Source organism: Anomaloglossus baeobatrachus, chromosome 7 (genome assembly GCF_048569485.1).
Source record: "Anomaloglossus baeobatrachus isolate aAnoBae1 chromosome 7, aAnoBae1.hap1, whole genome shotgun sequence".
In the NCBI taxonomy this organism is placed as follows: Eukaryota; Metazoa; Chordata; class Amphibia; order Anura; family Aromobatidae; genus Anomaloglossus; species Anomaloglossus baeobatrachus.
This window is the reverse complement of record NC_134359.1, coordinates 44,561,597-44,587,991: the sequence shown is the minus strand read 5'-3', so window position 1 is coordinate 44,587,991 and position 26,395 is coordinate 44,561,597. Positions and strand designations below refer to the sequence as shown.

The following is a 26,395-nucleotide window of genomic DNA, read 5'->3' as shown; positions in this document are numbered from 1 at the left end:
GATGGCGATGCAGGATCGGCTCTAGAAGATAGAGAGGTAAGTATCTCACAAAACACAAGGAGACCTGACTCCTAGCTTGGGAAAACACGAAGAACAGGCCCCGCTCCCTTGGACATTAACCCCCTATATACCCTGTACCTATGTGCATCATTTCCTGTAATTTGACACTGGCCCTTTAAGAAAGGGTCAGTGACCGCGCGCGCGCCCTAATGCGCATGCGCGCTGCGCGGGTGCCAGAAGCCAGGGAAGGAAGCTGAGAGGAGGACGCAGGGGAGCCGGCCAGGACCTGGGAAGCCGTCGGGCGCCGGGAGCGGAGACCAGGGGGCCTGGGAAGGACGGGCACCGGAGGTTGGAGAGCGGGGAGCATGGCAGGTGAGCCGGGGAGCGGAGCTGAGGACCCGGGGAGAGGAGCAGAGGACCCGGGGAGGGGAGCCGAGGACCCGGGGAGCGTGACAGTACCCCCCCCCACACCCCCCTCCCCGCAACCGGGACATGAAGGCACGGATCAGAGGAGTGCCCACGTTCTCCCTGGGCTCCCAGGACCTATCCTCAGGACCATACCCCTCCCAGTCCACCAGGAAGAACTGCCGACCACGTACGGTCTTCATGGCCACGATATCCCTTACCGCATAGATGTCGTCCTCAGCAATAGGAGGAGGAGCCGGGCTGGCGGCAGCGGAGAAGGGACCAAGGACAACCGGCTTGAGCAGAGAGACGTGGAAGGAGTTGGGTATTCTCATTGTGGCCGGGAGCTGTAGTTTGTAGGAAACCTCATTGATCTTGCCGAGGACTTTAAACGGCCCGATGTAGCGAGGTCCCAGCTTGTAGGATGGTATCTTCAGTCGGATGTATTTGGAAGCAAGCCAGACGAGATCTCCCGGAGAGAAACACGGAGGATCTAGGAGTCTCTTGTCCGCGTGTCTCTTCATCCGCAGGGTTGCCCGTGCAAGGGACGCCTTAACTGAGTCCCAAATGGTAGTAAAGTCACGGAGTACTGCATCAGCAGCAGGGATGTCCGAGGACGAGGATACAGGCAATGGGACAGACGGCTGAAGTCCGTAGACGACATGGAAGGGAGAACTGGAGGAGGACTCACTGACGTGGTGATTATGGGAGAATTCTGTCCAAGGAAGAAGCGTGGACCAATCGTCATGATGGGCGTTCACATAGTGACGTAAGAAAGAGGTCAATATCTGATTGACCCTCTTCACTTGGCCATTAGACTGAGGATGGTAGGCAGAGGAAAAGTCTAAAGTCACTCCCAGATGTTTGCAGAGAGCCCTCCAGAAGCGGGAGGTGAACTGAGTTCCTCTGTCGGACACTATGTGTGATGGAAAGCCATGCAAGCGGAAGATGTGATGTATATAGGCGTCCGCGAGTTCCTGAGCAGAGGGCAGTCCAGCCATAGGAACGAAATGGGCCATTTTAGAGAATCGATCCACCACGACCCATATGACTGTGTGTCCGGAGGACAATGGCAAGTCCGTAATAAAGTCCATCGCTATGTGCTGCCAGGGAACTGAGGGTATGGGCAGAGGCAGAAGACGGCCGTATGGCAGGTGTTTGGGTGTCTTGTTCCTGGCACAGGAGGAGCAGACAGAGACAAAAGAGGCGACGTCCGTGCGCAGGGATGGCCACCAGTAATGACGTACAATAGCGCTCCATGTTTTCTTCTGACCTGCATGACCGGCTATTTTCGAGGCATGGCCCCAGTGTAACACTTTTTGCCTGTCAGTCTCAGAGACATAGGTCTTCCCGGGCGGTATCTGGGCCAGGGTGACAGGAGCCACCGGAATAATCTTGCTTGGACAGATGATGGGTTGAGATGTCTCTTCCTCCTGTTCCATGGGCACGAAAGACCTAGACAAGGCATCAGCGCGTACATTCTTGTTTGCGGGTCGGAAATGAAGCTGGAAGTCGAACCGGGCAAAGAACAAGGACCACCTGGCTTGCCGTGGGTTCAGTCGCTGAGCAGTCCGCAGGTATTCCAGGTTTTTGTGGTCCGTGTAAACAATGACAGGGTACACTGCTCCTTCCAGAAGATAGCGCCATTCCTCCAGAGCCAGTTTGACCGCCAATAGCTCTCGGTCACCGATGGTGTAATTGCGTTCAGGCGCGGAGAAGCTCTTGGAGAAGAAACCGCACGTCACCATCTTCCCGGAGGAGGACTTCTGCATGAGCACTGCTCCGGCTCCCGAGGAGGAGGCATCCACCTCCAAGGTGAACTGGCGGTTTAACTCTGGACGTTGGAGTACAGGAGAGGAGGCAAAGGCTCGTTTTAGAGCGCCAAACGCGGCGTCGGCCGCAGGTGACCAGTCCTTTGGATTAGCCCCCTTCTTGGTCAAAGCGGAGAGAGGAGCAGTCAGAGCCGAGAAGTGAGGAATGAACTGGCGGTAATAGTTAGCGAATCCGAGAAAGCGTTGGATTGCCTTCAGTCCAGAAGGAGGAGGCCAGTTGAGAATGGAGGAGACCTTCTTGGGATCCATCTGCAGTCCGGTATCGGTGATGAGGTACCCCAGGAAGGGGAGAGAAGACTGTTCGAAGACGCACTTCTCGTACTTGGCGTACAGACGATTCTCTCTCAGTCGTTGTAGAACCAGTTGCACGTTCTCTCGGTGGGTCTGGAGATCCGGAGAGAAGACAAGGATGTCGTCCAGATATACCACCACACAGACGTAGAGAAGGTCCCGAAACACATCGTTCACTAATTCTTGGAAGACAGCTGGTGCGTTACACAGGCCGAAGGGCATCACGCAGTATTCATAGTGCCCATCGCGAGTGTTGAACGCGGTCTTCCATTCATCCCCTGAGCGGATACGGACCAGGTTGTAGGCACCCCGAAGATCCAACTTGGTGAACACACGAGCTCCTCTGAGCCGATCAAACAATTCGGGGATGAGCGGCAGGGGGTACTTGTTTTTCACGGTGATTTGGTTCAATCCCCGGTAGTCTATACATGGGCGTAGGTCACCCTCTTTCTTCTTTACGAAGAAGAAGCCTGCTCCAGCAGGAGAGGAGGATCTCCGGATGAATCCCTTAGCCAGGCTCTCTGTGATGTACGTAGACATGGCCCTTGTTTCGGCTGGAGACAGTGGATATATCCGTCCTCGAGGTGGTGTAGTTCCCGGGAGCAGGTCAATGGCACAATCGTAAGGACGATGTGGCGGAAGTACTTCGGACTCCTTCTTGTCAAAGACGTCCACGAAGGACCAATAGGCTGAGGGCAGTCCCGGTAGGAACTCGGGAACCGGAGGTCGCCGGATGGGTTGTATGGTCTTCAGACACCTCTCATGGCAAGAAGGCCCCCATCGAGTAATATCACCAGTGCCCCAGCTGACTGAAGGCTCGTGTGTCCGCAACCAGGGAAGACCCAGCAGAATTTGATGTGACATATGTGGGAGGACGTAGAGAGCGATGTTCTCGGTGTGCAGAGCACCGATACGCAGTTCAAGCGGCTTGGTGATCCAGGAGATGGTGTCAGAGAGAGGTCTCCCATCCACAGAGGCAATCACGAGGGGCTTGTCGAGTGGAGTAACAGGCACCTGGTACTTGTCCACCGTGGCCTGCTGGATGAAATTGCCTGCTGCCCCAGAATCGAGGTACGCCTCAGCCGTAAACCGCGTCTCTCCCGTTGTTACTTGCACAGTCCATGTGACTGGGTCTGAGAGAGTCCCAGCACCTAGGGTGGCCTCTCCTACCAACCCTAGGCTTTGGAGTTTCCCGGCCTCTCTGGACAGGCGCGTAGCAGGTGTGTGCCCTCTCCGCAGTAAAAGCAGAGACCCTTGGCGAGCCGCTCTGTTCGACGTTGTTCAGACTGTCGCACACGGTCGATCTGCATGGGCTCATGGACGGAGACACCAGAGGCCGTTGACTGGAGTACGGCGTGCTTCCGTGGAGGAGAGGAATGCCTTACCGGACGTCTCTCACGGGATACCTCTTTGGACCGCTCCTGAAAGCGTATGTCCACTCGAGTCGCTAGGGTAATCAGGGCGTCCAGGGTGGACGGTACATCACGTCCAGCCAGCTCATCTTTGATTCGACCTGATAGTCCTTCCCAGAAGGCGGCGGTTAGGGCCTCGTTATTCCACCCGAGTTCTGAAGCCAAGGTGCGGAAACGGATGGCGTATTGACCCACCGTCAGTGTTCCCTGACGTAACCGGAGAAGTGATGACGCAGACGCGGAGGCGCGTCCGGGTTCGTCAAAGGTGCTGCGAAAGGCCTGCAGGAACTCCTGGAGGTTCTTGGTCATAGGTTCCTCCTTCTCCCACAAGGGGTTCATCCACGCCAGTGCCTCGCCCTCTAGGTGAGACATGATGAAGGCGACCTTGGCTTGGTCGGAGGCAAACAGATGTGGCAGCTGCGTGAAATGGAGGGAGCATTGGTTTATAAACCCCCTGCAGGTCTTGGGATCTCCGGCGTACCGGGGTGGTGTGGCCAAACGCAGTCTGGAAGCATCCGAAGAGGCAGCCACGGGAGCGGGGGTCGTGGCTTGACTAGTGGAGGCTCGGGATGTTGAAGACGTGACTGCCGCTTGTAGCGTGGTCAGGCGGGTATCCACGGAAGTCATAAAGTTCAGCATGCGGGTCTGAACTTCACGCTGGCGTTGGAGTTCCTCATGCAAGGCCGCTAGTGCTTCGGCGGGATCCATGGCCTGTTCTTACTGTTAGGGCCAGATGGACGGGTAGACCCTGGAGGTGGATCCACTGGGCCGAACTCCCGGATGAGGGAAAGGAGTCCGGTAGCCGGAGCACTGTAGGTAGCAGGACAGTCCGTGCACTGGGAGAAAATGGAGAAGTCCCTGGGACCACGAGGTCACTGATGGTGGTCCGGGTGACGGAGCTCAGGTTCGGAAGCCGTGATGGTGTCAGGCGGGGTCCGGAACCGTTGGAGCGAGATGACGGGTCACCGCAGGGATCCGAGATGGTACGGACTGTCAGGATGGCAGATGGACAGCGTTCGGGGTTCGAGGTACCGCAGAACCGGATGGCGATGCAGGATCGGCTCTAGAAGATAGAAAGGTAAGTATCTCACAAAACACAAGGAGACCTGACTCCTAGCTTGGGAAAACACGAAGAACAGGCCCCGCTCCCTTGGACATTAACCCCCTATATACCCTGTACCTATGTGCATCATTTCCTGTAATTTGACACTGGCCCTTTAAGAAAGGGTCAGTGACCGCGCGCGCGCCCTAATGCGCATGCGCGCTGCGCGGGTGCCAGAAGCCAGGGAAGGAAGCTGAGAGGAGGACGCAGGGGAGCCGGCCAGGACCTGGGAAGCCGTCGGGCGCCGGGAGCGGAGACCAGGGGGCCTGGGAAGGACGGGCACCGGAGGTTGGAGAGCGGGGAGCATGGCAGGTGAGCCGGGGAGCGGAGCTGAGGACCCGGGGAGCGGAGCAGAGGACCCGGGGAGGGGAGCCGAGGACCCGGGGAGCGTGACATATTATTAGTACTATTACACCTACTATATATTGGGAGATGGAAATACCCCTTTAAGTGTCTGGTAACACTACAAAACACTAAAAATCAAATATATATATATATATATATATATATATATATATACACATATATACAGTTAGGTCCAGAAATATGGACAGTGACACAAGTTTTGTTATTTTAGCTGTTTACAAAAACATGTTCAGAAATACAATTATATATATATATATATATATATATATATATATATATATATATATATATATATATAAAATATGGGCTGAAAGTGCACACTCCCAGCTGCAATATGAGAGTTTTCACATCCAAATCGGAGAAAGGGTTTAGGAATCATAGCTCTGTAATGCATAGCCTCCTCTTTTTCTAGGGACCAAAAGTAATTGGACAAGGGACTCTAAGGGCTGCAATTAACTCTGAAGGCGTCTCCCTCGTTAACCTGTAATCAATGAAGTAGTTAAAAGGTCTAGGGTTGATTACAGGTGTGTGGTTTTGCATTTGGAAGCTGTTGCTGTGACCAGACAACATGCGGTCTAAGGAACTCTCAATTGAGGTGAAGCAGAACATCCTGAGGCTGAAAAAAAAGAAAAAATCCATCAGAGAGATAGCAGACATGCTTGGAGTAGCAAAATGAACAGTTGGGTACATTCTGAGAAAAAAGGAATTGACTGGTGAGCTTGGGAACTCAAAAAGGCCTGGGCGTCCACGGATGACAACAGTGGTGGATGATCGCCGCATACTTTCTTTGGTGAAGAAGAACCCGTTCACAACATCAACTGAAGTCCAGAACACTCTCAGTGAAGTAGGTGTATCTGTCTCTAAGTCAACAGTAAAGAGAAGACTCCATGAAAGTAAATACAAAGGGTTCACATCTAGATGCAAACCATTCATCAATTCCAAAATAGACAGGCCAGAGTTAAATTTGCTGAAAAACACCTCATGAAGCCAGCTCAGTTCTGGAAAAGTATTCTATGGACAGATGAGACCAAGATCAACCTGTACCAGAATGATGGGAAGAAAAAAGTTTGGAGAAGAAAGGGAACGGCACATGATCCAAGGCACACCACATCCTCTGTAAAACATGGTGGAGGCAACGTGATGGCATGGGCATGCATGGCTTTCAATGGCACTGGGTCACTTGTGTTTATTGATGACATAACAGCAGACAAGAGTAGCCGGATGAATTCTGAAGTGTACCGGGATATACGTTCAGCCCAGCTTCAGCCAAATGCCGCAAAGTTGATCGGACGGCGCTTCATAGTACAGATGGACAATGACCCCAAGCATACAGCCAAAGCTACCCAGGAGTTCATGAGTGCAAAAAAGTGGAACATTCTGCAATGGCCAAGTCAATCACCAGATCTTAACCCAATTGAGCATGCATTTCACTTGCTCAAATCCAGACTTAAGACGGAAAGACCCACAAACAAGCAAGACCTGAAGGCTGCGGCTGTAAAGGCCTGGCAAAGCATTGAGAAGGCGGAAACCCAGCGTTTGGTGATGTCCATGGGTTCCAGACTTAAGGCAGTGATTGGCTCCAAAGGATTCGCAACAAAATATTGAAAATAAAAATATTTTGTTTGGGTTTGGTTTATTTGTCCAATTACTTTTGACCTCCTAAAATGTTGAGTGTTTGTAAAGAAATGTGTACAATTCCTACAATTTCTATCAGAAATTTTTATTCAAACCTTCAAATTAAACGTTACAATCTGCACTTGAATTCTGTTGTAGAGGTTTCATTTCAAATCCAATGTGGTGGCATGCAGAGCCCAACTCGCGAAAATTGTGTCACTGTCCAAATATTTCTGGACCTAACTGTATATATATATATAAAAAAAATTTTTTAAGTCAATGCCAGAGCTACACATGCCAATTTCAGTCTTACTTATTATGTACAGAAAATAATTCTTAGGAAATAATAACCTACGTATATAAACTGTGCCTGGCTGTTAATTGATATGTTTCAGTAGGACATTGCTTAGCAACGTAAATTATCATCACTTCAAAGGAAACGTAAAAGTTTGAAACTTCCACAACAAAGATCTAAACGACTCGTAAGAAATTAGGTCAAGTGACACATTTATTGCCGAAGCGTCAGATTTAGAACCAGTAAGGTCATGCTTCACTACACACGTAAACATACTCCGTCAGCTCTGCTGAATAATTATAGCTGTCATGAGATTATCGTTTTGGAACATTTTTGTCTATTTAGATCACCGCCCGGTGTTTTTCCTCTGTTATTCCTTCAAGAAATTTTGAAAAAACTGACAAATGAATGTTAAAGTTTAGTTTGTCAAAAAAGGGATGTCCATGGAAACACTTCACTGACCAGGAGAATCGTTAGGCCTCATTCACACGCTAAGTATTTGGTCAAGTTTTTACCTCAGTATTTGTAAGACAAAACCAGGAGCGGGTGATAAATACAGAAGTGGTGCCCGTGTTTCTATTAGGCCGGAGTCACAGTTGCGAGTGGCTCGGCGAGTCTCGCATCGCAACACCCGGCACGGCCATATACTCTCCTGAGAGGAGCAGGTCAGCTACATGTATCTCTGTGCAACTGACATGCTCCTGTCCGGTCAGTGTGCCGCCGTGCCGGGTGATGCGATGCAAGACTCGCCGGGCCACTCGCAAATGTGACTCCGGCCTAATACTTTTCCTCTGATTGTTCCACTCCTGGTATTAGCTGCAAATCCTGAGGTAAAAAAACCTCACCAAACACTCAACATATGAACGTGGCCTTATAGAAATATCCTGCCTACTGTGCTTCTTTTTTACTCAGCGAAAACTGAGCTGCGGTTATCTTGCGGATACACTGCATTTTCTGTGCAGATTTTCCATGTGGGTTTTTTTTAGGCTACGTTCTCACAATGAGTTTTTGATATTGCAGAATATCTGCACTAATGATCTAAATTAGGTTAGTTGTGTTTTTCATTGTGTTTTTTTTTTTACTATGCGTTTTTATTGTGTTTTTTACGTTTTTGTCCCTTTTTGGTGTCATGCTTTAACTAAAGCTGCTTTGTTTTTGAAACTTTATTTATATACTTACTGTAGGTGTGGATTATATACGTTTTTGCTATGTTTCTGCATATGTGTTTTTTACCTGCAGATTTTCCATATCAAAGGCTCACTGCCGATTTACCGCGGCTTTTACCGCAGATTTGCTGCAGAAAATGTGTCTAACATTTCTACAGTCATTCCCCAGCAAAACCTATGGGTATAAAAAAATGCTGTGCGCACACTGCGTTTTTTTATACCTGCGGATTTACCCGCGGAATTTCCACTGCGGAATTAATGTGCATGTCACTTTTTTTCTGCAGGTCCCTGCGGTTTTGCTATTAATTATTGGTAAAAAGCCGCAGGGACCAACCTGCGGGAAAACCACAGAAATTCCGCACCAAATCCCCACCAAAACCGCACCAAACCGCGCCAAAACCGCATGCAGATTTCGTTGCGTTTTTCGTTGCGGTTTTTTACCGCAGGTGCGGGATTCTTTCAGAGAAGAAAAAGTCAGTTTCTAGTGCGCACATGGCCTAAAGCATTGGCCTGGATCTATGCACCCCACTGGGGTTCAAAGGAGGGCCTCATGACTGGGGATGGTTGCTAGGCCTGAATTTTGGGTAGTAAGGGGCTAAAATTGTTAACTTCTGGTCAGAGTGGGAAGTTTTAGGGGGAGGGTAATGGGGACAGACAGGTTTATGGGGCGTACCTGATAGGTAGGGCGGGGTATAAAAGGAAGGGTCATCAGGGGGACTTCTATTCTCTGGTGGTGATTTGGGATAGGACATCCCACACACCCGCCCTATTGCTCGGTTTTATTTTAGGCATAAAGTGTGTTAGCCAATTTTGTCACGGCAGTCAGGGGAAAGGGAGAAGGGTCTGAAGGAGGTTGGTTGCACTGACGGACGGTGGAAGCCCAGTGAGGGAATGGGAAGATCTCATTGGTGACAAGGTTCTGGCAGAATGGTAAATGGGTCCCCACTGGGCTACGTCTCAGCAACATTCAGCTGGTGCCGGTGCAGTGTGGCTGGGGGCAGAGTGGAGAAGCTGTGTGGTTGCGTTAAGTAAATGGTTGGCACCTTCCATCTCCTCCTCCTTTCTGGTCTTCCAGGTAATTAAGGATGTTAGTTTATGATGTTCTTTGTTCAATAAATGGGGCTGCTGTGGCCATTATATCCATCACACAGTGTGAAGTCTTTATTTATTCGGTATATAAGGGGCGGTATTAGTCAGGTTGTTCATGGTTTAATGGGCCATCAAACCTTCCTGAAGTCATGCAAGTCTATTGTGGGAAATCTGCACGGAAAACTTAACGTACCTGCAAGAGAAACTGACATGTTATGGATGTGAAACGCGTATCGCAGGTCAGTTTACACTAAGTTAAAAGGAACCACAGTGGGCAGGGGATTTCTATAAATCCCATCCACTTTGCTGGAATGGGAAGACACGGGGTTTTAGAAGCAACAAAAATATGCAGCTTCAAAAACTCACCAAAAGCTAATCGTGAGCGTACAGGCTTACATGTTGCCATTCATTACACTCTCAAATATCACGCTGTACAAAGGGCTAGTAAGACATAGTGCAGCGTATTCCCCACTAGGTGGCAGCAGAGTAGTGAAGGAGAGACAAAATGACACTGTAACAGAAAAGCAGCTGAAGTACAGCAGAGTAACTTCAGCAGGCAGTTAACAGGCGAACCACCTGGGGGAAATAGAGTAGTCAAACACTCAGGGTGTAGCCAGAAAAGTCAAGTCACTGCAAGTGGAGTATCAAAATCAAGTTAGAAAACATTGAGTCGAAAGCCAGGATATCAGGTATGCAGAGGGAAACATAAACAGACAGGAGCGGGAAGTCAGGGACCGGGACAGGCAGATGAACAAGGAAGTGTACAAGTCAGGACACAGTAGCAGGGAGGCAGGACAGATCGGGAACACTCACCAGAGCCAGTATACAAGCTGCAAGGCAGAAATATCACTGGCACTGAAGCATAGGTAGGCATAGATAGGTAAGATATAGTGTCCTGGGATCCAAAACGAGGCAAGGGAAGTTAACCCCTGACTCTGGCTAGAGCTGGGTGTAACCAGCAGCAGGGAAAAGCCGGCCTGGATCATGACATCAACGTTGAACTTGTAGAAGAAAAACTCGTGGAATTATGGAAATCACATGATGGATAGACGCATTAATAATTTGCAAAGGGTGAAAACTGGAAGAAAAATTTTCAAAACCTTTTCATTTATTTAGTATAGAGTATGAGCGCCAGGCAGAGATATCCCAGCACTTAGCGCTTTGGCTGCTATCAGTAAGATTGTTACTGAGGATTTGAATGTCTTGTGAAGAGAACTGAATGGTTAAAGCATTAATACAGAAGGCGGAGGAGTGTGAGTTTTTTTTTCCTTCATGACACCATTCAGATTTTCATTTTGCTTTTTGCTTTTTTATTTATTTTTGTCTTAAGCTGTTGACTAGGTAAAGAGGCAAAGTCATTCCCTGCACTCCTGTATTGACTAAAGCTACCCAGGCTCTAAATTTTAGCTAAAAGTGGAAGCCCAAATGGGCCTACCACCTCTTCCAATTTTACCATTGCCTTATAGTGTATATGAAGAGTCTGCAGTGAATTACTCTATGACACTATGTCAGCCATTGCTCTTTGAAAGCCTTGCTTAATACATAGTGTTCTTTTAACCACTTCAGGATGAAGCCTATTTTGGCATTAAAGGGGTTGTCCACTACTAGGATAACCCCTTCTGATTCCACATGATTCTGCCAGGTATATTAATATGACTCGCCCACCCCAGGGCTATGGGACACCCGGTGCCGGGCCGGACTAGTCCGGTGGTAGTCAGTGGTGGCTGGGCCCGGCTCCGTGGCCCTGGTGGGTGTCAGTAGAGTATGTGGCTTAAGTTAAAGTTTGTGTTCGTGACGCCACCTGTGGTATGCGGCTAATAAGCCGCCGCTGCTGTGTGAGACCTCCGGGATGATGTTATGGCAGCAATGGTAGTACTGCTCCCCACAGGTGGAGCAATGCCCGGGCACAGTTGGTGCTTGTAAATGTCTATGCAGATGAAATAACTGAGGCAACTTCAGAGATGCAGTTCAAGTTCTTTTACTCACAGTTCTTGTCAGGGCAGGCAGAACCCTTGGACTGCTGGGACCGCTGTCAGGGACCTCCGTCTTCTGGGTGATTCAGAGTGTGAAATCCGGTACCCTCTCTCTTAGTGTCTCTTTCTCTGCTGTCTTCACTAGCCTTGCCTTAGTTAGATGGACTTGGCTTGGCCTCCATTACAGCCTCCAGGCTGGGGGGTCACCTGTCGGCTGATTACCCCTTTTCTGAAGGTCTGCTCTGGGTTCTGGCCCTGGGAGCTTGCAATTCCCTGGGCCTCGGTTTTTACTGTCTGGAGATTGTCTTTTCACTCCTCCAGTCTCTAGGGACCGTCCCCTGTCGCAGCTAATCACTCCACCGATGTCACTGTGGACCAGGCCACCGCAGCCTGCAGCTACTCGTAGCGCCTCTGGGCCCTCGGCTTCGGTACCCAACAAGGACAGCTCGTGGTACCTACAGGACTACCCGCGGCCCTGCGACCCTTTCTTTCCTTCTCTTCTTTCTCCTCCTTGCCTGCCTCAGCAGGCCTCCTCCTCCCTCCTTTCTCTCGTTCTTCTCCTCCAACTACATGCTGCTTCTCTCTCTCTCACTCTCTGAGGTAAACTGAAACTAAACTTGACCTTCCTTTCTCTATCTGCTCTCTGGTGGCTCCTCCCACCTCCCCAGTTGCTAAGCTACCACCCTATGGGAGCAGGGATGGGTCTTACAGCCCCTCTCAGCATGCAGCATGGGAGGGTTGCCTGCCACTTTCCCTGGTCCCAGTATGTACCTAACAATGGGTGTAGTGTGGATTTACCAGGGGACCGGAGTTCACTCTCTTCCTCTCCCAGAATGGGGCATCACACCGCTGGTGGGGTGCAATGACCTGTGGCGACGGAAGCCTCAGGGGCGCCACACTCCCCCACAGCAAATCCCAGCACGTCCTCGGGCTGAAAAACAACAAAAACATGTAGAGACACTGCAAAAACATTTTTGTATGCAATAACATAAAACAGTAAAACATTTCTTCCCTTTATGGGAGGCACATATCATAAACGTTGCAAACTTCTTATAAAGAAAACTCTAAGTGTGCACTTCCAGTTCATTGCACGGTTCAAGCAAATCCCCCATAATTCTGGTAGGGGGCACAACGGGTGCAACTAATTACATTTTTGGCTACTACAAGTCCAGTAGCCCGGCAGTTCGTTTCTTTCAATCAAACTAAAGTGACATCTTCAACCAGCCATTAAGTCCAATGGCCTGGTTACATATAACATATCAACAACATACCAGCCACTAAGTCCAGTGGCCTGGTAGGACATAACACATACACTTCCACCGGGGCCCACATTCCAGTTCAGTGGCCCGGTAGCACATAACATGGGGGTGACGTCTTCAAAAAGAATCAGGGGCAGTACAGTAGGAAAGGGTGTCATCTTCGAAAAGAATGAGGGGCAAACAGGGGCTATTTACAGTTCAGCAGCTCTTCATCTTTACTCTTCATTGCAGGGGTCCTTCTTTGGCAGGGCCCTGGGCAGCATGTAGGCCATGGAGATCCTGGTCTGCGTTTCTTGCGTGGCTGTCACAGGACCTCTGCTCAGTTCTGTGACCTGGGTCTGCCTTGAGGTAGTGCTGCGGCTGCTGCTGACAGGAGAGACGCTGCACGCTGGCATAGTGCGGCGCCACTCCGGTTCTTCTGAGGCCGTCTCCTCCCGGGCCTCCCGCTCCTGCTGGTACTCCTGCACCAATCTCCGGCAGGTCAGCTCGTTTGCCAGTGCGGTTTCCTTGGGGCGCAGGGGCTTTTGCAGTCCCCTACTCTCTATGGGCGCTGCGTCCCAGTGCACTCCCGGGGATGTCGCTCCCAGGAGACTCACAGGGGGACTCGGTAGGGGGCCCACTAGCTGGTCGGGGTCCACCCCTCCCCAGGCTCCGTCTGCGGGGGTTTCGGGCAGGCCTCCGGTGCCCCACCGAGCATTTGCGGGGCTGGCGGGGAAGGCCTACGGGACAGTGGAGGGACAGGGCGGTGGCGCTTGGTGGGTCAGTGGGTCCGGACGGGTCGGGGCTTCACATTGCTCACCCGGTCGCTGCTCCGCGGCCTCCATCCTGTGGCCCACACTCTCCGGCACCATCTGTGTTTCACTCCGCCGGTCCACCTCTGCTTGCAGGTTACGCAGTCTCCGAGCCAGGATTCGCATTTCCTCCCGGAGCAGGTCCAGCTCGGGATCCATCTTCCCGGTCCCAGGTGTACACTCCTGCAGCCTCTCTGCCATGCTGCCGACCTGGGGAACGCTTGCGGGATTACTGCTCGGGTGCTCGACCACGCCACTCGGCTTCTCCCTTTCCCTTCTCGGCGGCGGTGCCGGAGGCTGCACTTGCATCTGGCGCCAGACTGGCGCCCAGCCCACCACGACCGGCATCACTCCGCTTGCGATAAGGTACATTTTCGATGTCTGCTGGTCTGGCTTTTTAAACTCTGTCTGCCAGCCGGCCAGCTTATTTGGTCACCACTTCTTTTTCTTCCGCTTTCTATGGCGGGCACCGCTTCGCGCGCTTTTCTTGGACAAGGGGGCGGGGCTTCTCTTCGCGCCCTTTCTTCTTGCACGCCCCCCTTCTTCCCGCTCTCAGCAGCGCTAATGGCGGCGGTTTCTCAGTAAAGTACACAGTCTGTCACACGGTTCTCCAGGCGCACAGTACCCGGTTAGACCGGGCACGAAATCCTGTTCGTGACGCCAAAGTTGACTCGCCCACCCCAGGGCTATGGGACACCCGGTGCCGGGCCGGACTAGTCCGGTGGTAGTCAGTGGTGGCTGGGCCCGGCTCCGTGGCCCTGGTGGGTGTCAGTAGAGTATGTGGCTTAAGTTAAAGTTTGTGTTCGTGACGCCACCTGTGGTATGCGGCTAATAAGCCGCCGCTGCTGTGTGAGACCTCCGGGATGATGTTATGGCAGCAATGGTAGTACTGCTCCCCACAGGTGGAGCAATGCCCGGGCACAGTTGGTGCTTGTAAATGTCTATGCAGATGAAATAACTGAGGCAACTTCAGAGATGCAGTTCAAGTTCTTTTACTCACAGTTCTTGTCAGGGCAGGCAGAACCCTTGGACTGCTGGGACCGCTGTCAGGGACCTCCGTCTTCTGGGTGATTCAGAGTGTGAAATCCGGTACCCTCTCTCTTAGTGTCTCTTTCTCTGCTGTCTTCACTAGCCTTGCCTTAGTTAGATGGACTTGGCTTGGCCTCCATTACAGCCTCCAGGCTGGGGGGTCACCTGTCGGCTGATTACCCCTTTTCTGAAGGTCTGCTCTGGGTTCTGGCCCTGGGAGCTTGCAATTCCCTGGGCCTCGGTTTTTACTGTCTGGAGATTGTCTTTTCACTCCTCCAGTCTCTAGGGACCGTCCCCTGTCGCAGCTAATCACTCCACCGATGTCACTGTGGACCAGGCCACCGCAGCCTGCAGCTACTCGTAGCGCCTCTGGGCCCTCGGCTTCGGTACCCAACAAGGACAGCTCGTGGTACCTACAGGACTACCCGCGGCCCTGCGACCCTTTCTTTCCTTCTCTTCTTTCTCCTCCTTGCCTGCCTCAGCAGGCCTCCTCCTCCCTCCTTTCTCTCGTTCTTCTCCTCCAACTACATGCTGCTTCTCTCTCTCTCACTCTCTGAGGTAAACTGAAACTAAACTTGACCTTCCTTTCTCTATCTGCTCTCTGGTGGCTCCTCCCACCTCCCCAGTTGCTAAGCTACCACCCTATGGGAGCAGGGATGGGTCTTACAGCCCCTCTCAGCATGCAGCATGGGAGGGTTGCCTGCCACTTTCCCTGGTCCCAGTATGTACCTAACAATGGGTGTAGTGTGGATTTACCAGGGGACCGGAGTTCACTCTCTTCCTCTCCCAGAATGGGGCATCACACCGCTGGTGGGGTGCAATGACCTGTGGCGACGGAAGCCTCAGGGGCGCCACAAATACATAATATACTCGCCTCCCGTTATGGCGTCGTGCCGCAGCGCACTGTGGCGGGGCTCACATGTGGTTGTGACATCACCCATGTCTAATCAAAGCCGGCTTCATTCTCCTCGCCTTCGGACCAAACGAGTTAATCAACAGGAAGTGAGCTCTGTGGCTCTGCTCACTTCCTGTTGATTGCTCGTTTGGTCCAAAGGCAGGGAGAATGAAGCCAGGGTTGATTACACCTGGGGCTCGCGTGATGTCAAAATACCAAGTGAGCCCCAACACCGCAGGCTCCGGCACGGCAAGAATGGCGCTGGTACGGGAGGTGAGTATAGGCTTTATTGTTTTATCTGGGGGAAACATGTTAAATCAGAAGTGGACAAACCCTTTAAGGTTGGAACGACACGGCGCTGTTGACTGTGACACAGGTTACTGTACACTGCTGCTACATCACATCCTAACGCAGATGAATGACCATGATAAGCAAGTTGCCAAAAATCTAATTCAAAGTTTTTTCAGTCTTGTTTTTTGTGGTTGCCATCCTTTGTCTTCTCCTTATGGAAGAACTGTTTTTATTTCATGCGAATACTTTATTTTTTTTATTATGCTTCTAGCTGCTATGGCAATCATACAGCACCCTGCAATTTGGTTGCACGGTGCCAATGGGGTGATATGAGGAATCTATTCTTTTTGACTAGACCTAGATGCTGCGGCTGTTAATGACCACAGCATCTAAAGGGTTCATTGGCCAAAATTTGAGTTATCTTGGGTCTCAGGCTTTGGATGTACTGTTGACCAACACTGTCCACCCACCTTATGATAATATCATATCCTAGTCAGAGGGCTGCAATTAGGATGGTATGCCCATTTTCAGGAAGGGGTTAATGTAACACAGCAAAAGAACATAACATCTTCAAAAAACATAGCAGAAAAAAGGCAGCCATATTTATCAAAATATTGAGCAGGGCCAGAAAGGACAAGGCTGTGATTTTGGTATTTTTCAATCTTTTTAATCTCCGAGTCATCTATCGCCCACTCTTGCATAAAAAGGCCATACTAAGATAGAAGAGGTGGTTGGCTTGTTTGGGCTTCCCCTTTTAGCAAAAACTATGAGCCCTGGGTAGCTTTTGGCACTGGAGGAGGGCAGGGAATGCCTTGCATATACATGGAATGAGCCTTTTTTCTGCTGTTTTTTATTTTTTTTTCCTTTTCTTGTTAGTATAGGGACTCGCAAGACACTGACGACCCTTGATGTGGTTTGCGAGTTGGCATATTTTGACCAAAACATCGACCATTATTATTACCCCAAATTACTTATGCTTTTTGTTTTACTACTTATATTTTATTTTCTATGCAGAATGTACGGTAGTCAGGCCCATCAATGCTGGCCTTGTAAACTAGAATGTCTGTCCTAATGGGGTGCATCTATATAGTGCTGGGAAGCCCACCTGATCTAATAGTATGTGCCTCACTAATAGTCTGTAAGCCTGACACTGTGCACTATACATCTTTCCTGGTAAATATGTCCCCCATCATGTTATAACTATCCTCATCTGAGCCCTTTCATGGTAAATATGTGCCCCATACTGATAAATATGTCTCCATTCTGGGCTCATTTCTGGTAATTATGTTGCCTATTTTAATAAATGTGTCCATTCTGAGTCTCATCCTGGTATATATGTCCCCATCTTGAGTCTCTTCCTTGTAAATATTTCCTTATCCTGGTATAAGTCCCCATCCTGAGCCCCTTTGTGATAAATTTGTCCCCTATCTTGGTATACATGTCCCCATCTTTAGCCACTTCCTTGAAAATATATCCCCCTTCTTGCTATATATGTCCCCCATTCTGATATACACAGTATGTCTCTATCCTGGGCCACTTCCTGGTATATTTGCCCCCATCCTGGTATATATGTCTCCATCCTGGGCCCCTTCCTGGTATTTATGTCCCCCTTCCTGGTATATATCTCTCCTGCTATATATTTTCCTGGTATATATGTCCCCATCCTGGGCCTCTTCTTGTTGTATATGTTCTATGCTCTGCCTCTGATGCATAAAAAAACACAAATATTCTACTCACCTTCCCCCGCTGCCAAGTCACACCATGTCTTCTTCTGTAGCTGGAGCAGTGGCCAGCAACTGATGCATGACATCACCGTCATAACGCCACTGCCCAGCACACCGATGTCAGCTGTTGGCCTCTGTTTGGCCATCAGTGTGTATTTTAGGGCAGGGACCTGATGGACCCTCAGACACACATCCAGCTGAATGAAGTAGGCACTTGGGTTGGTGGACCCCCTCCACCCCCGGGCCTGGTCTCAACCTCTATGATCGCGATTGTTACACTCCTTCTGTGACGCCCTGGCCTATCAGGTCGTCACAGGACATTGTGCAATCTGCCCTTCTGCATGGTGTCCATCTCCTCCTTGGTTACGGGTCCCTGGCCTTTGGTGTTGCTAAGAACAAGCTAATCAAAACCCTAGAAACACTCTGCACCACACCCACCAGACACACCAATGTGTAGCCTGAAGGGAATAGGGCTGCCCACTTGGGGGGTTGGTTAGGCAGGGGCCAAAATAGGGGTACTAGCGCAAAGAGGGGCATAGGACTTTCCCAATGCATAGTCCAGAAAATCCTAAGCGTGAACCCTGAGAGCAAGCTCACTCCGTTAGCCATACAGGTGAGCGGGACCCGACTAGTTTTATACTACAGGGGCCAACCAGTAAAGAAAGTGCCAAGGAAAAGGTAACAGGCTAACAAGCAACACCATCGGGCACAGGATGCCAGCGTACTCCCTCCCTGCTACAGCGGTGCTAAGAATTCCGGTTTACAAGTTGTCGGTGTCAGCATTATTGGACTGAGTGAGTACGCAGTGACCCTTTCCTCCCCAATGAAGCTCCCCATTCACCATCACCAAGCCCCGGGGCACTTCCCCCTACCCACGGAGGGGTTAAACACCTGGCTGCCATTCTATCGCCACCAGGCGCTCCCAACAGCAGCGGTGGTATTCCACCTTACCACACACCGTGGGTGGCATCACGAACCCTAACCACAAAATCTCCTGTAAATACCCCCCTTTTATTTCGGGTGACCGCGCGACCCCTCCCGGGTCCGGAAATCCCTCGAGCCACCGCTGATCCGGATCCGAGCAGCAGCCCTGCTGCTGGCGCAGTACACTGCTAACGGCAGTCCTGCAGATGTGCATAGGGCAATTGCACCTGAACTCTACAAACACTGATGGACAGAAAAGGGCCCTTGTGCAAGAACAATATATGGGCCCTTTGCAGCTCAAGAACTCCTAAAAATGCAAAATTACACCTGCTTTGGAGGTATAAATGAGCCTCCTTACCTCTTTGGCCCCTGCTACACAGGTTGCACCAATAATATGTCTGCCCCTGCCTACAAACATACCGTAGATGACAGTATATAATGTGTTGGGCACATAAGAACAATGTATTTTGGAAATAAAAAGACATAAAAAAAATGCATAAAACGGTGATACTAATTCCATACCACCACTGCCGCCTACTACTACTGATACTACTGATATTTCTACTACTACTTTTTCCACTATCAGTACTACTTCTACTATGACTTACTAATAATAAAAATGTTAATAATAATATTTTCATTATACCTAAAGTCTGTGACAATTACTCACATGTATAAAAATAAAAAATATTCAAATTTAAAAAATGGAATCACTGCAAAGAAATACCGTATATATTTTTTTCATAGACGCAAAATGTATTTTTTCTACAATGAATAAAACAATTCAAATTGAACCATGAAAATGGAAATTGGATCTGATTATTCTGATTAATTCACCAGTATTTATTATTTTACACTGTAACTATCGTTTCATCCTCTAGATCCTCCCATCTCCATAGAATTTTAAAAGCACCAACTGTCATCTCCTATCTCAGTAATGGGAATGTCTTCACTGAAGACAGATTTTACCCATTAATTGAGCGTTAAAAATCAAGCCAGGAGACTCTGATAAGATATATTACAAAGTTTTTTATTTTCACGTGTATCATTGATTGAACAATAATTAAAACAATGGTTATGTGACTGGAGAATTTGCACTGGATTGCCAGGAAGAAGAGGGGAGGAGGAGAGGTGAGTATAGTTTATCATGTTATTCTTTTCATATCTGCTGCTTTTTTTCATATTTGCTACAGGCCAAAAACACGCTTTTAAAGTTTAACAACATAACTACTTTTTTTTCCTGAATTTTGCCAGAATTTGTGTTTTCATGTATGAAATTGGAAGTGTACAGAGGTACAGTTCATTTATACAGACCTTATACTACATCCTCTTATTACTTTAGCATTTTTTTTTAAAGTTTTACAGAATCTAGGAAAAAACCTCTGCGTTCCCATGTAAAAATCAGAGATATACATTGGTACGGTTTATTTATACAGACATTGTACTTATGGCCCCCCGAGGAAGCCCTACACGAAACGCGCGTTGGGTCGGTGACTCGCTGACCAGGTGCAGGGTGTACAATGGGTAAGCAGGAGAAGATTTTCTAACTTTGTATTTTTACCGTTCATTGTCCTTAGTATGTGGGAAATCCTTATGAGCATTGTGGCTACCTTAGGATTATGTGTATGGTGAGCTGTAGCCCTAGTAGGCATAGATATAATATATATTGCATTTATTTATATGACCTGCTTTTCCCTACCCTTATTGTACTTGTGTCATTTGTTTCATCTATGTGATCCACACTTATATCTCCATATGAATTTGTATACCACTTTTTATACATAGTTAGTTTTATAGTTTTATACATAGTTTCTATACATTTAATGATATTTAAAAAAATATATTTTTCTATGATCTAATAAAATTTATGCTATATTTATAATGTATTTTGAACTCAATTTTTCCATTGGATATAATGTATATTGTACTAAGTCCAGGATCGGACTGGCCAACAGGAGAGCAGGAAAATCCTCTGGTGGGCCCCTTTGCAGTAAATTGTCACTCACTCCCCAAACATGATCAGTAGTTGTCACAATACACTTTTTTCACTATGTACAGACAAAGGAAGCGTCTCAGCCTTCATTTTACAAACTAACCAGTATATTAGGATATACTGTATATATATATATATATATATATATATATATATATATATATATATATATATATATATATATATATATATATAACATAGGTAAATTTGTGAATGTAATATTTGCATGGGGCTGATTAGTGAGCTCTCCTGCAGCCCCAGTCTGACACTGGTCTATGTCCTCTTATTTCTTGTATTTATTTTTTAATAATAATATTCATTTGTATAAAGGTAACTAGCAGCATTTATTATTACTATTACTATTATTATTATTTTCAAAATATAAAAACATCAATTTTATTAGATTATAATTAAAAACTTCCCCAAACAGACACAACACAAACACATAAATAACAAATACAGGTACAAGCTGTGGGCCCAGGAAATATCAATATATATATATATATATATTAAAAAAAATAAAATAATATATATATATATATATATATATATATATATATATATATATATATATATATATATATACCCACATGACCACTTAAAAGGAGCATAATGTCGGGACTAAAAATAATAATCCCTAACGACGTTCTGTCTTTCCCGGTCAATGGAGTGAAACACCCTTATTTATACGGTGCCCCCATTCATCAACGGCTAACCCTTAAGGCTGCTTTGCACGCTGCGACATCGATAGCAATAGCTAGCAATGTCGTGCGCGATAGCACTCGCCCCCGTCGTATGTGTGATATGTGGTGATCGCTGCCATAGTGAACATTATCGCTACGGCAGCGTCACACGCACATACCCTTTCAGCGACGTAGCTGTGACCACCGAACAATCCCTTCTTCAAGGGGGAGGTGCATTCGGCGTCATAGCGACGTCACTGTAGCGTCACTAAGCAGCCGGCCAATAGAAGCGGAGGGGCGGTGATGAGCGGCTGGAACATGCCGCCCACCTCCTTCCTTCCTCATTGCCGGTGGACGCAGGTAAGGAGATGTTCGTCGTTCCTGCGGTGTCACACACAGCGATGTGTGACGCCGCAGGAACGAGGAACAACCTGCGGCATGCACCACCAACGATATTATGAAAAGGAGCGACGTGTCAACGATCAACGATTTTTGACGATTTTGTGATCATTGATTGTCGCTCCTTGGTGTCACATGCTGCGATGTCGCTAATGGCGCCGGATGTGCGTCACTAACGGCGTGACCCCGACAATATATCGTTAGCGATGTCGCAGCGTGTAAAGCATCCTTTACAGTAGACTCTCCCTGTTCTCCCTATATAAAACACAGAAGTGAATCAATAATGATATAAACAGGAAGGCTAAAGGGGAAAGTATCTAAGCATTGATTAAAAAAAAAAAAAAAAAACATTCTAAAAAGCAAATACAAAATTTTTGCATACAAAAGATGTAATCTACAAATTTAATTCTAGGACCATTTCTTTCAATTGTTTAAATAAATACTCCCAGAATAAAACATCACTGCCCCAGATTTGAGCTTCAAAATGCAAAACTGCTCTATTCAAGATGTCAATGCCTCCGATCAGTCGTAGTTATTAGTGATCACTACCATGCTCGGGGTCTCGGTACTCAAATCAAGTAGGTCTCACGGGCACGACTCGAGTATAATGGAAGTCTATGGGGAACTCAACTACAAATTTTCCAGAAAAATGCTTTAGTTCCCCATTGACTTCCATCATAGTTGGTAAATGTGTCAAGCCTGTCTGAGTGTCCAACTGCTCATGGTGCCCAAGCATGGTGGTGCCCGCTCATCACTAGTTACGAGTACTGAGCCCCCGAGCATGGTGGTGCCCGCTCATCACTAGTTACAATTACCAAGCACCTGAGCATGGTAGTGCTCGCTCATCACTAGTTACGAGTACTGAGCACCTGAGCATGGTAGTACCCGCTCATCACTAGTTACCAGTACTGAGCACCCGAGCATGGTAGTGCCCACTCATCACTAGTTACAAGTACCGAGCACCCGAGCATGGTAGTGCCCACTCATCACTAGTTACGAGTACCGAGCACCTGAGCATGGTAGTGCCCACTCATCACTAGTTACAAGTACCAAGCACCTGAGCATGGTAGTGCCCACTCATCACTAGTTACAAGTACCGAGCATGGTAGTGCTTACTCATCACTAGTTACAAGTACCGAGCACCCGAGCATGGTAGTGCCCACTCATCACTAGTTACAAGTACCGAGCACCCGAGCATAGTAGTGCCCACTCATCACTAGTTACGAGTACTGAGCACCCGAGCATGGTAGTGCCCACTCATCACTAGTTACAAGTACCGAGCACCCGAGCATGGTAGTGCCCACTCATCACTAGTTACAAGTACCGAGCACCCGAGCATGGTAGTGCCCACTCATCACTAGTTACAAGTACCGAGCACCCGAGCATGGTAGTGCCCACTCATCACTAGTTACAAGTACTGAGCACCTGAGCATGGTAGTGCCCACTCATCACGTTACAAGTACCGAGCACCCGAGCATGGTAGTGCCCACTCATCACTAGTTACGAGTACTGAGCACCCGAGCATGGTAGTGCCCACTCATCACTAGTTACAAGTACCGAGCACCCGAGCATGGTAGTGCCCACTCATCACTAGTTACGAGTACTGAGCACCCGAGCATGGTAGTGCCCACTCATCACTAGTTACGAGTACCGAGCACCTGAGTATGGTAGTGCCCACTCATCACTAGTTACGAGTACCGACCACCTGAGCATGGTAGCGCTCGCTCATCACTAGTTACGAGTACTGAGCACCCGAGCATGGTAGTGCTCGCTCATCACTAGTTACGAGTACTGAGCACCCGAGCATGGTAGTGCCCGCTCATCACTAGTTACGAGTACTGAGCACCCGAGCATGGTAGTGCCCACTCATCACTAGTTACGAGTACTGAGCACCCGAGCATGGTAGTGCTCGCTCATCACTAGTTACGAGTACTGAGCACCTGAGCATGGTAGTGCCCACTCATCACTAGTTACGAGTACCGGACACCTGAGCATGGTAGTGCTCACTCATCACTATAAGCTAGTAATGACGACTTAATACGAATGTATTGCTCACTTACCTTATTGTCCGGGCTTTGGCTCTTCCATCTGAGAGTATTATTCCTATGTTACATCCAGGGCTGGGCAGCTCTCGCCTGTGCAGTCAGCACTATACTGGCCTGTGCAGAGGTTGAAGGCTGTAATGTCTGGGAACTTCCAGGGGGAATCCCCAGCCTCGCTTCCTTATTTGTAGCACATATCAACCAATTGCTTTCAGTATCTTCACCCAATATGCTTTGTGATTCTTAGACATTCACCTTTTTTTTTCTTAGAGTACCTAATGATAGAAATAAGTTAAAATTTGGACTCCGGACAAATTACCCTATAATTGAGTTTTATTAACAGATTTAACGCAGAATCATATCCAATTAGTCAGGGAGTTTCACATTAGTTATCTCTTTGTTGTATTGTGACTTTAAAAGATTTGATATGATTTTTTGCCAGCGATTGTAGCTACAGATGCAGCAGAGCTGAGTTTGTCATTTGGCTCATTTCATACCGATGTGTTCTTAGCGGTTAACCATAGCTCTGCAGATAAACGTACCGCATTGTATTACCTCTCTGCTGTAAAAAGAGCAGTTGAATCACAAATTTAGCTCTGCATCCTGTGCACATGGGGCTAAAAAAGACAGAAGGGGTTTTCCAGTCTCACAAAGTGGTGGCTTATAGCTAGGATATACCATCACCATATTATCTCTGGGGGTCCGACCTCTAGGAACTGCACGGAGTCTGAGAATTACCACTCTGCCCCTTACTGTTTTTTAAGGTTACAGTGTTGGTGTTGTTGAGTGGCTGCAGTGCAGTGTTTCTTGCAGCTGAATTGCTGTGGGGCAGTGCTGGTGCAGCTGACTGACTGGCTGCAGTGTAGTGCTGGTGAAGCTGACTGGCTACAGTGCGGTGTTAGTGCAGCTGACTGGCTGCAGTTCAGTGCTGATGCAGCTGAATCGTTGCAGGGCAATGCTGGTGAACTGCAGTGCAATGTTGGAGCATCTGACTGGCTGCAGTGCAGTGTTTGTGAAGCTGACTGCAGTGCAGTGTTGGTGTGTGGCGCCCCTGACTTGGTCAGGCACCACAGAGTATTGCACCCATGCTGGGGCAGTGCTTCCAGGTAATCTCCACAGGCCTGGATGATGTGTGCACATACAAACACCTAGCAACCAGGTCTCCCACACCATTAGGAGGGACCCTTGGGTAGCCCCAAAGATGTTAACTTTCAATTGCCTGCAAGGGGTGTAGAGGAGGGGCTGGAAGCTAGAAGCAGAGAGACAGGAAAAGGAGGAGGAGCAAGCAGTCTAGAGCAGAGTGTTCAGGAGTGTGGAAGGGAGCAGACGTACACCCATGCTAGCCAGACCCTGTGGAGTGTGGTAGCTGTTAACGGGGGAGAATGGGTACCTGTGGGTCAGCCTGAAAGACACCTACTGAGAGGTGGCCGAGTACGGAGACCGCTGGTATTCTGGCACGCACGGGGATATAGGTCCCCAGAGCAGAAATCTAATCACCTGGAGCTGCTCAACCTGCCGGTTAGGGTACTTGCGGTACCTCACCGGAAACACAGAGTCCGAGCTCAAGCAGCAACAAGGGGACCCACAAGGGGACAGGGCCAGAAGCCATCTCACCAACTTCTACGCTGCCGGCAGATGGGCCAGGGAGGGGAGTGGAGTCAGAAACAGCTTTCCTGGAGGAATCCCACCATACTACAAGTAAGGGGTCCTCCCAAACAAAACAAGAGTGCAAGGAAGGCGAGTTGATAGTTACCCTCAGAACGGCCTACAGGAATTCCTAGTTCCACCTGGTTATCACAGTATCGCCTGGGCATCTCACAGAAACAACCAAAAGTGAGTAAACAAGTTATAAGACTTTCTGGACTGTGTTTGAGTCATTCTGTGACCTGTGGTTCCACGCATATACTCCCGAGCCTCTGGGGCCAGCCTCACTCTCGGGAGGCCGCACCACCCGACTTCAATACCATTAGCCCCAGACACTTGTTAAACTGCAGTGGCGGTCACCCATCCCTGACCACAACTACCGAGAGTGGCGTCACGACTTCATATAAAGAAACCTGACTGACTGGTGGACAGAAGGTATCCCCCAAGAGCCGTCCCCACAGTGTCACGCTGCAGCGCTGTGGTGGGTGACTCATCTGGCGTCACGAACAGGATAAGGACTAGACCTGTTAGGCAGGTGACCGTGTGCCTCAGAGGTCCAACCGCAAAATTTGAACCGCTGCCATATTGTCATCATCAAAAGCGCGCGAAGTTGAAAGCTGCAGTCCGTGCGAAAGAGAAGAGCACCGCCCACGAAGAGGTGTGGCCGCCCCAGAATCCCCAGAGCGTTCTGACCCCGGAAGAGGAGGGAGTAACCTGCAGAGAAAGAAGAAGCGGGACTCCGAGGGAAGATGGGCGCCGCGAGTGCTAATGCCCCCATCCAGGGCGACGCACCCCAAGCGATGCCAGGCCCCGGCGCGACGAACGCAGCAGCGCCTAGTGCCGGAGCCACGGTCGCAGCTGCGCCGGCCGAAGTCTCTCTGATTATGCCGATCTCCTTACCGTACGTCCCAGGGGCGCACTGGCTGCCCCAATACGCCGGCAAAGCAGACACCCTGACTGGATTGAAGAAGAAGATCAGCACCCTGCTGGACATGTACGCAATGACCGGTAAGCAGAGGGCCGCCGTGGTGCTGGGGCAATTGACTGGAGCAGCAGAGTTGGAGGCTGAGGCCTGGACCAATGATGACCGGAGCTCTGTAGAAACTATTTTTGCCAAACTAACAGCTGCTTTTGAAAACCGTGTCGCGGGCGGAGGGGATGCTGCGCTCACCCACT

At 48.9% G+C, this 26,395-nt stretch overlaps 1 protein-coding gene across 1 annotated transcript in view; it reads right to left on the bottom strand.

The window, feature by feature from the left end:
• Positions 1 to 23,681, bottom strand: part of TANK (TRAF family member associated NFKB activator) — a 128,680-nt gene extending 104,999 nt beyond the window's left edge. Inside the window, exon 1 of the mRNA XM_075318829.1 lies at positions 23,594 to 23,681. The gene's annotated coding sequence lies outside the window, so the exon portion shown is untranslated. The remainder of the gene's footprint in view (positions 1 to 23,593) is intronic.
• Positions 23,682 to 26,395: the final 2,714 nt, after the last annotated feature.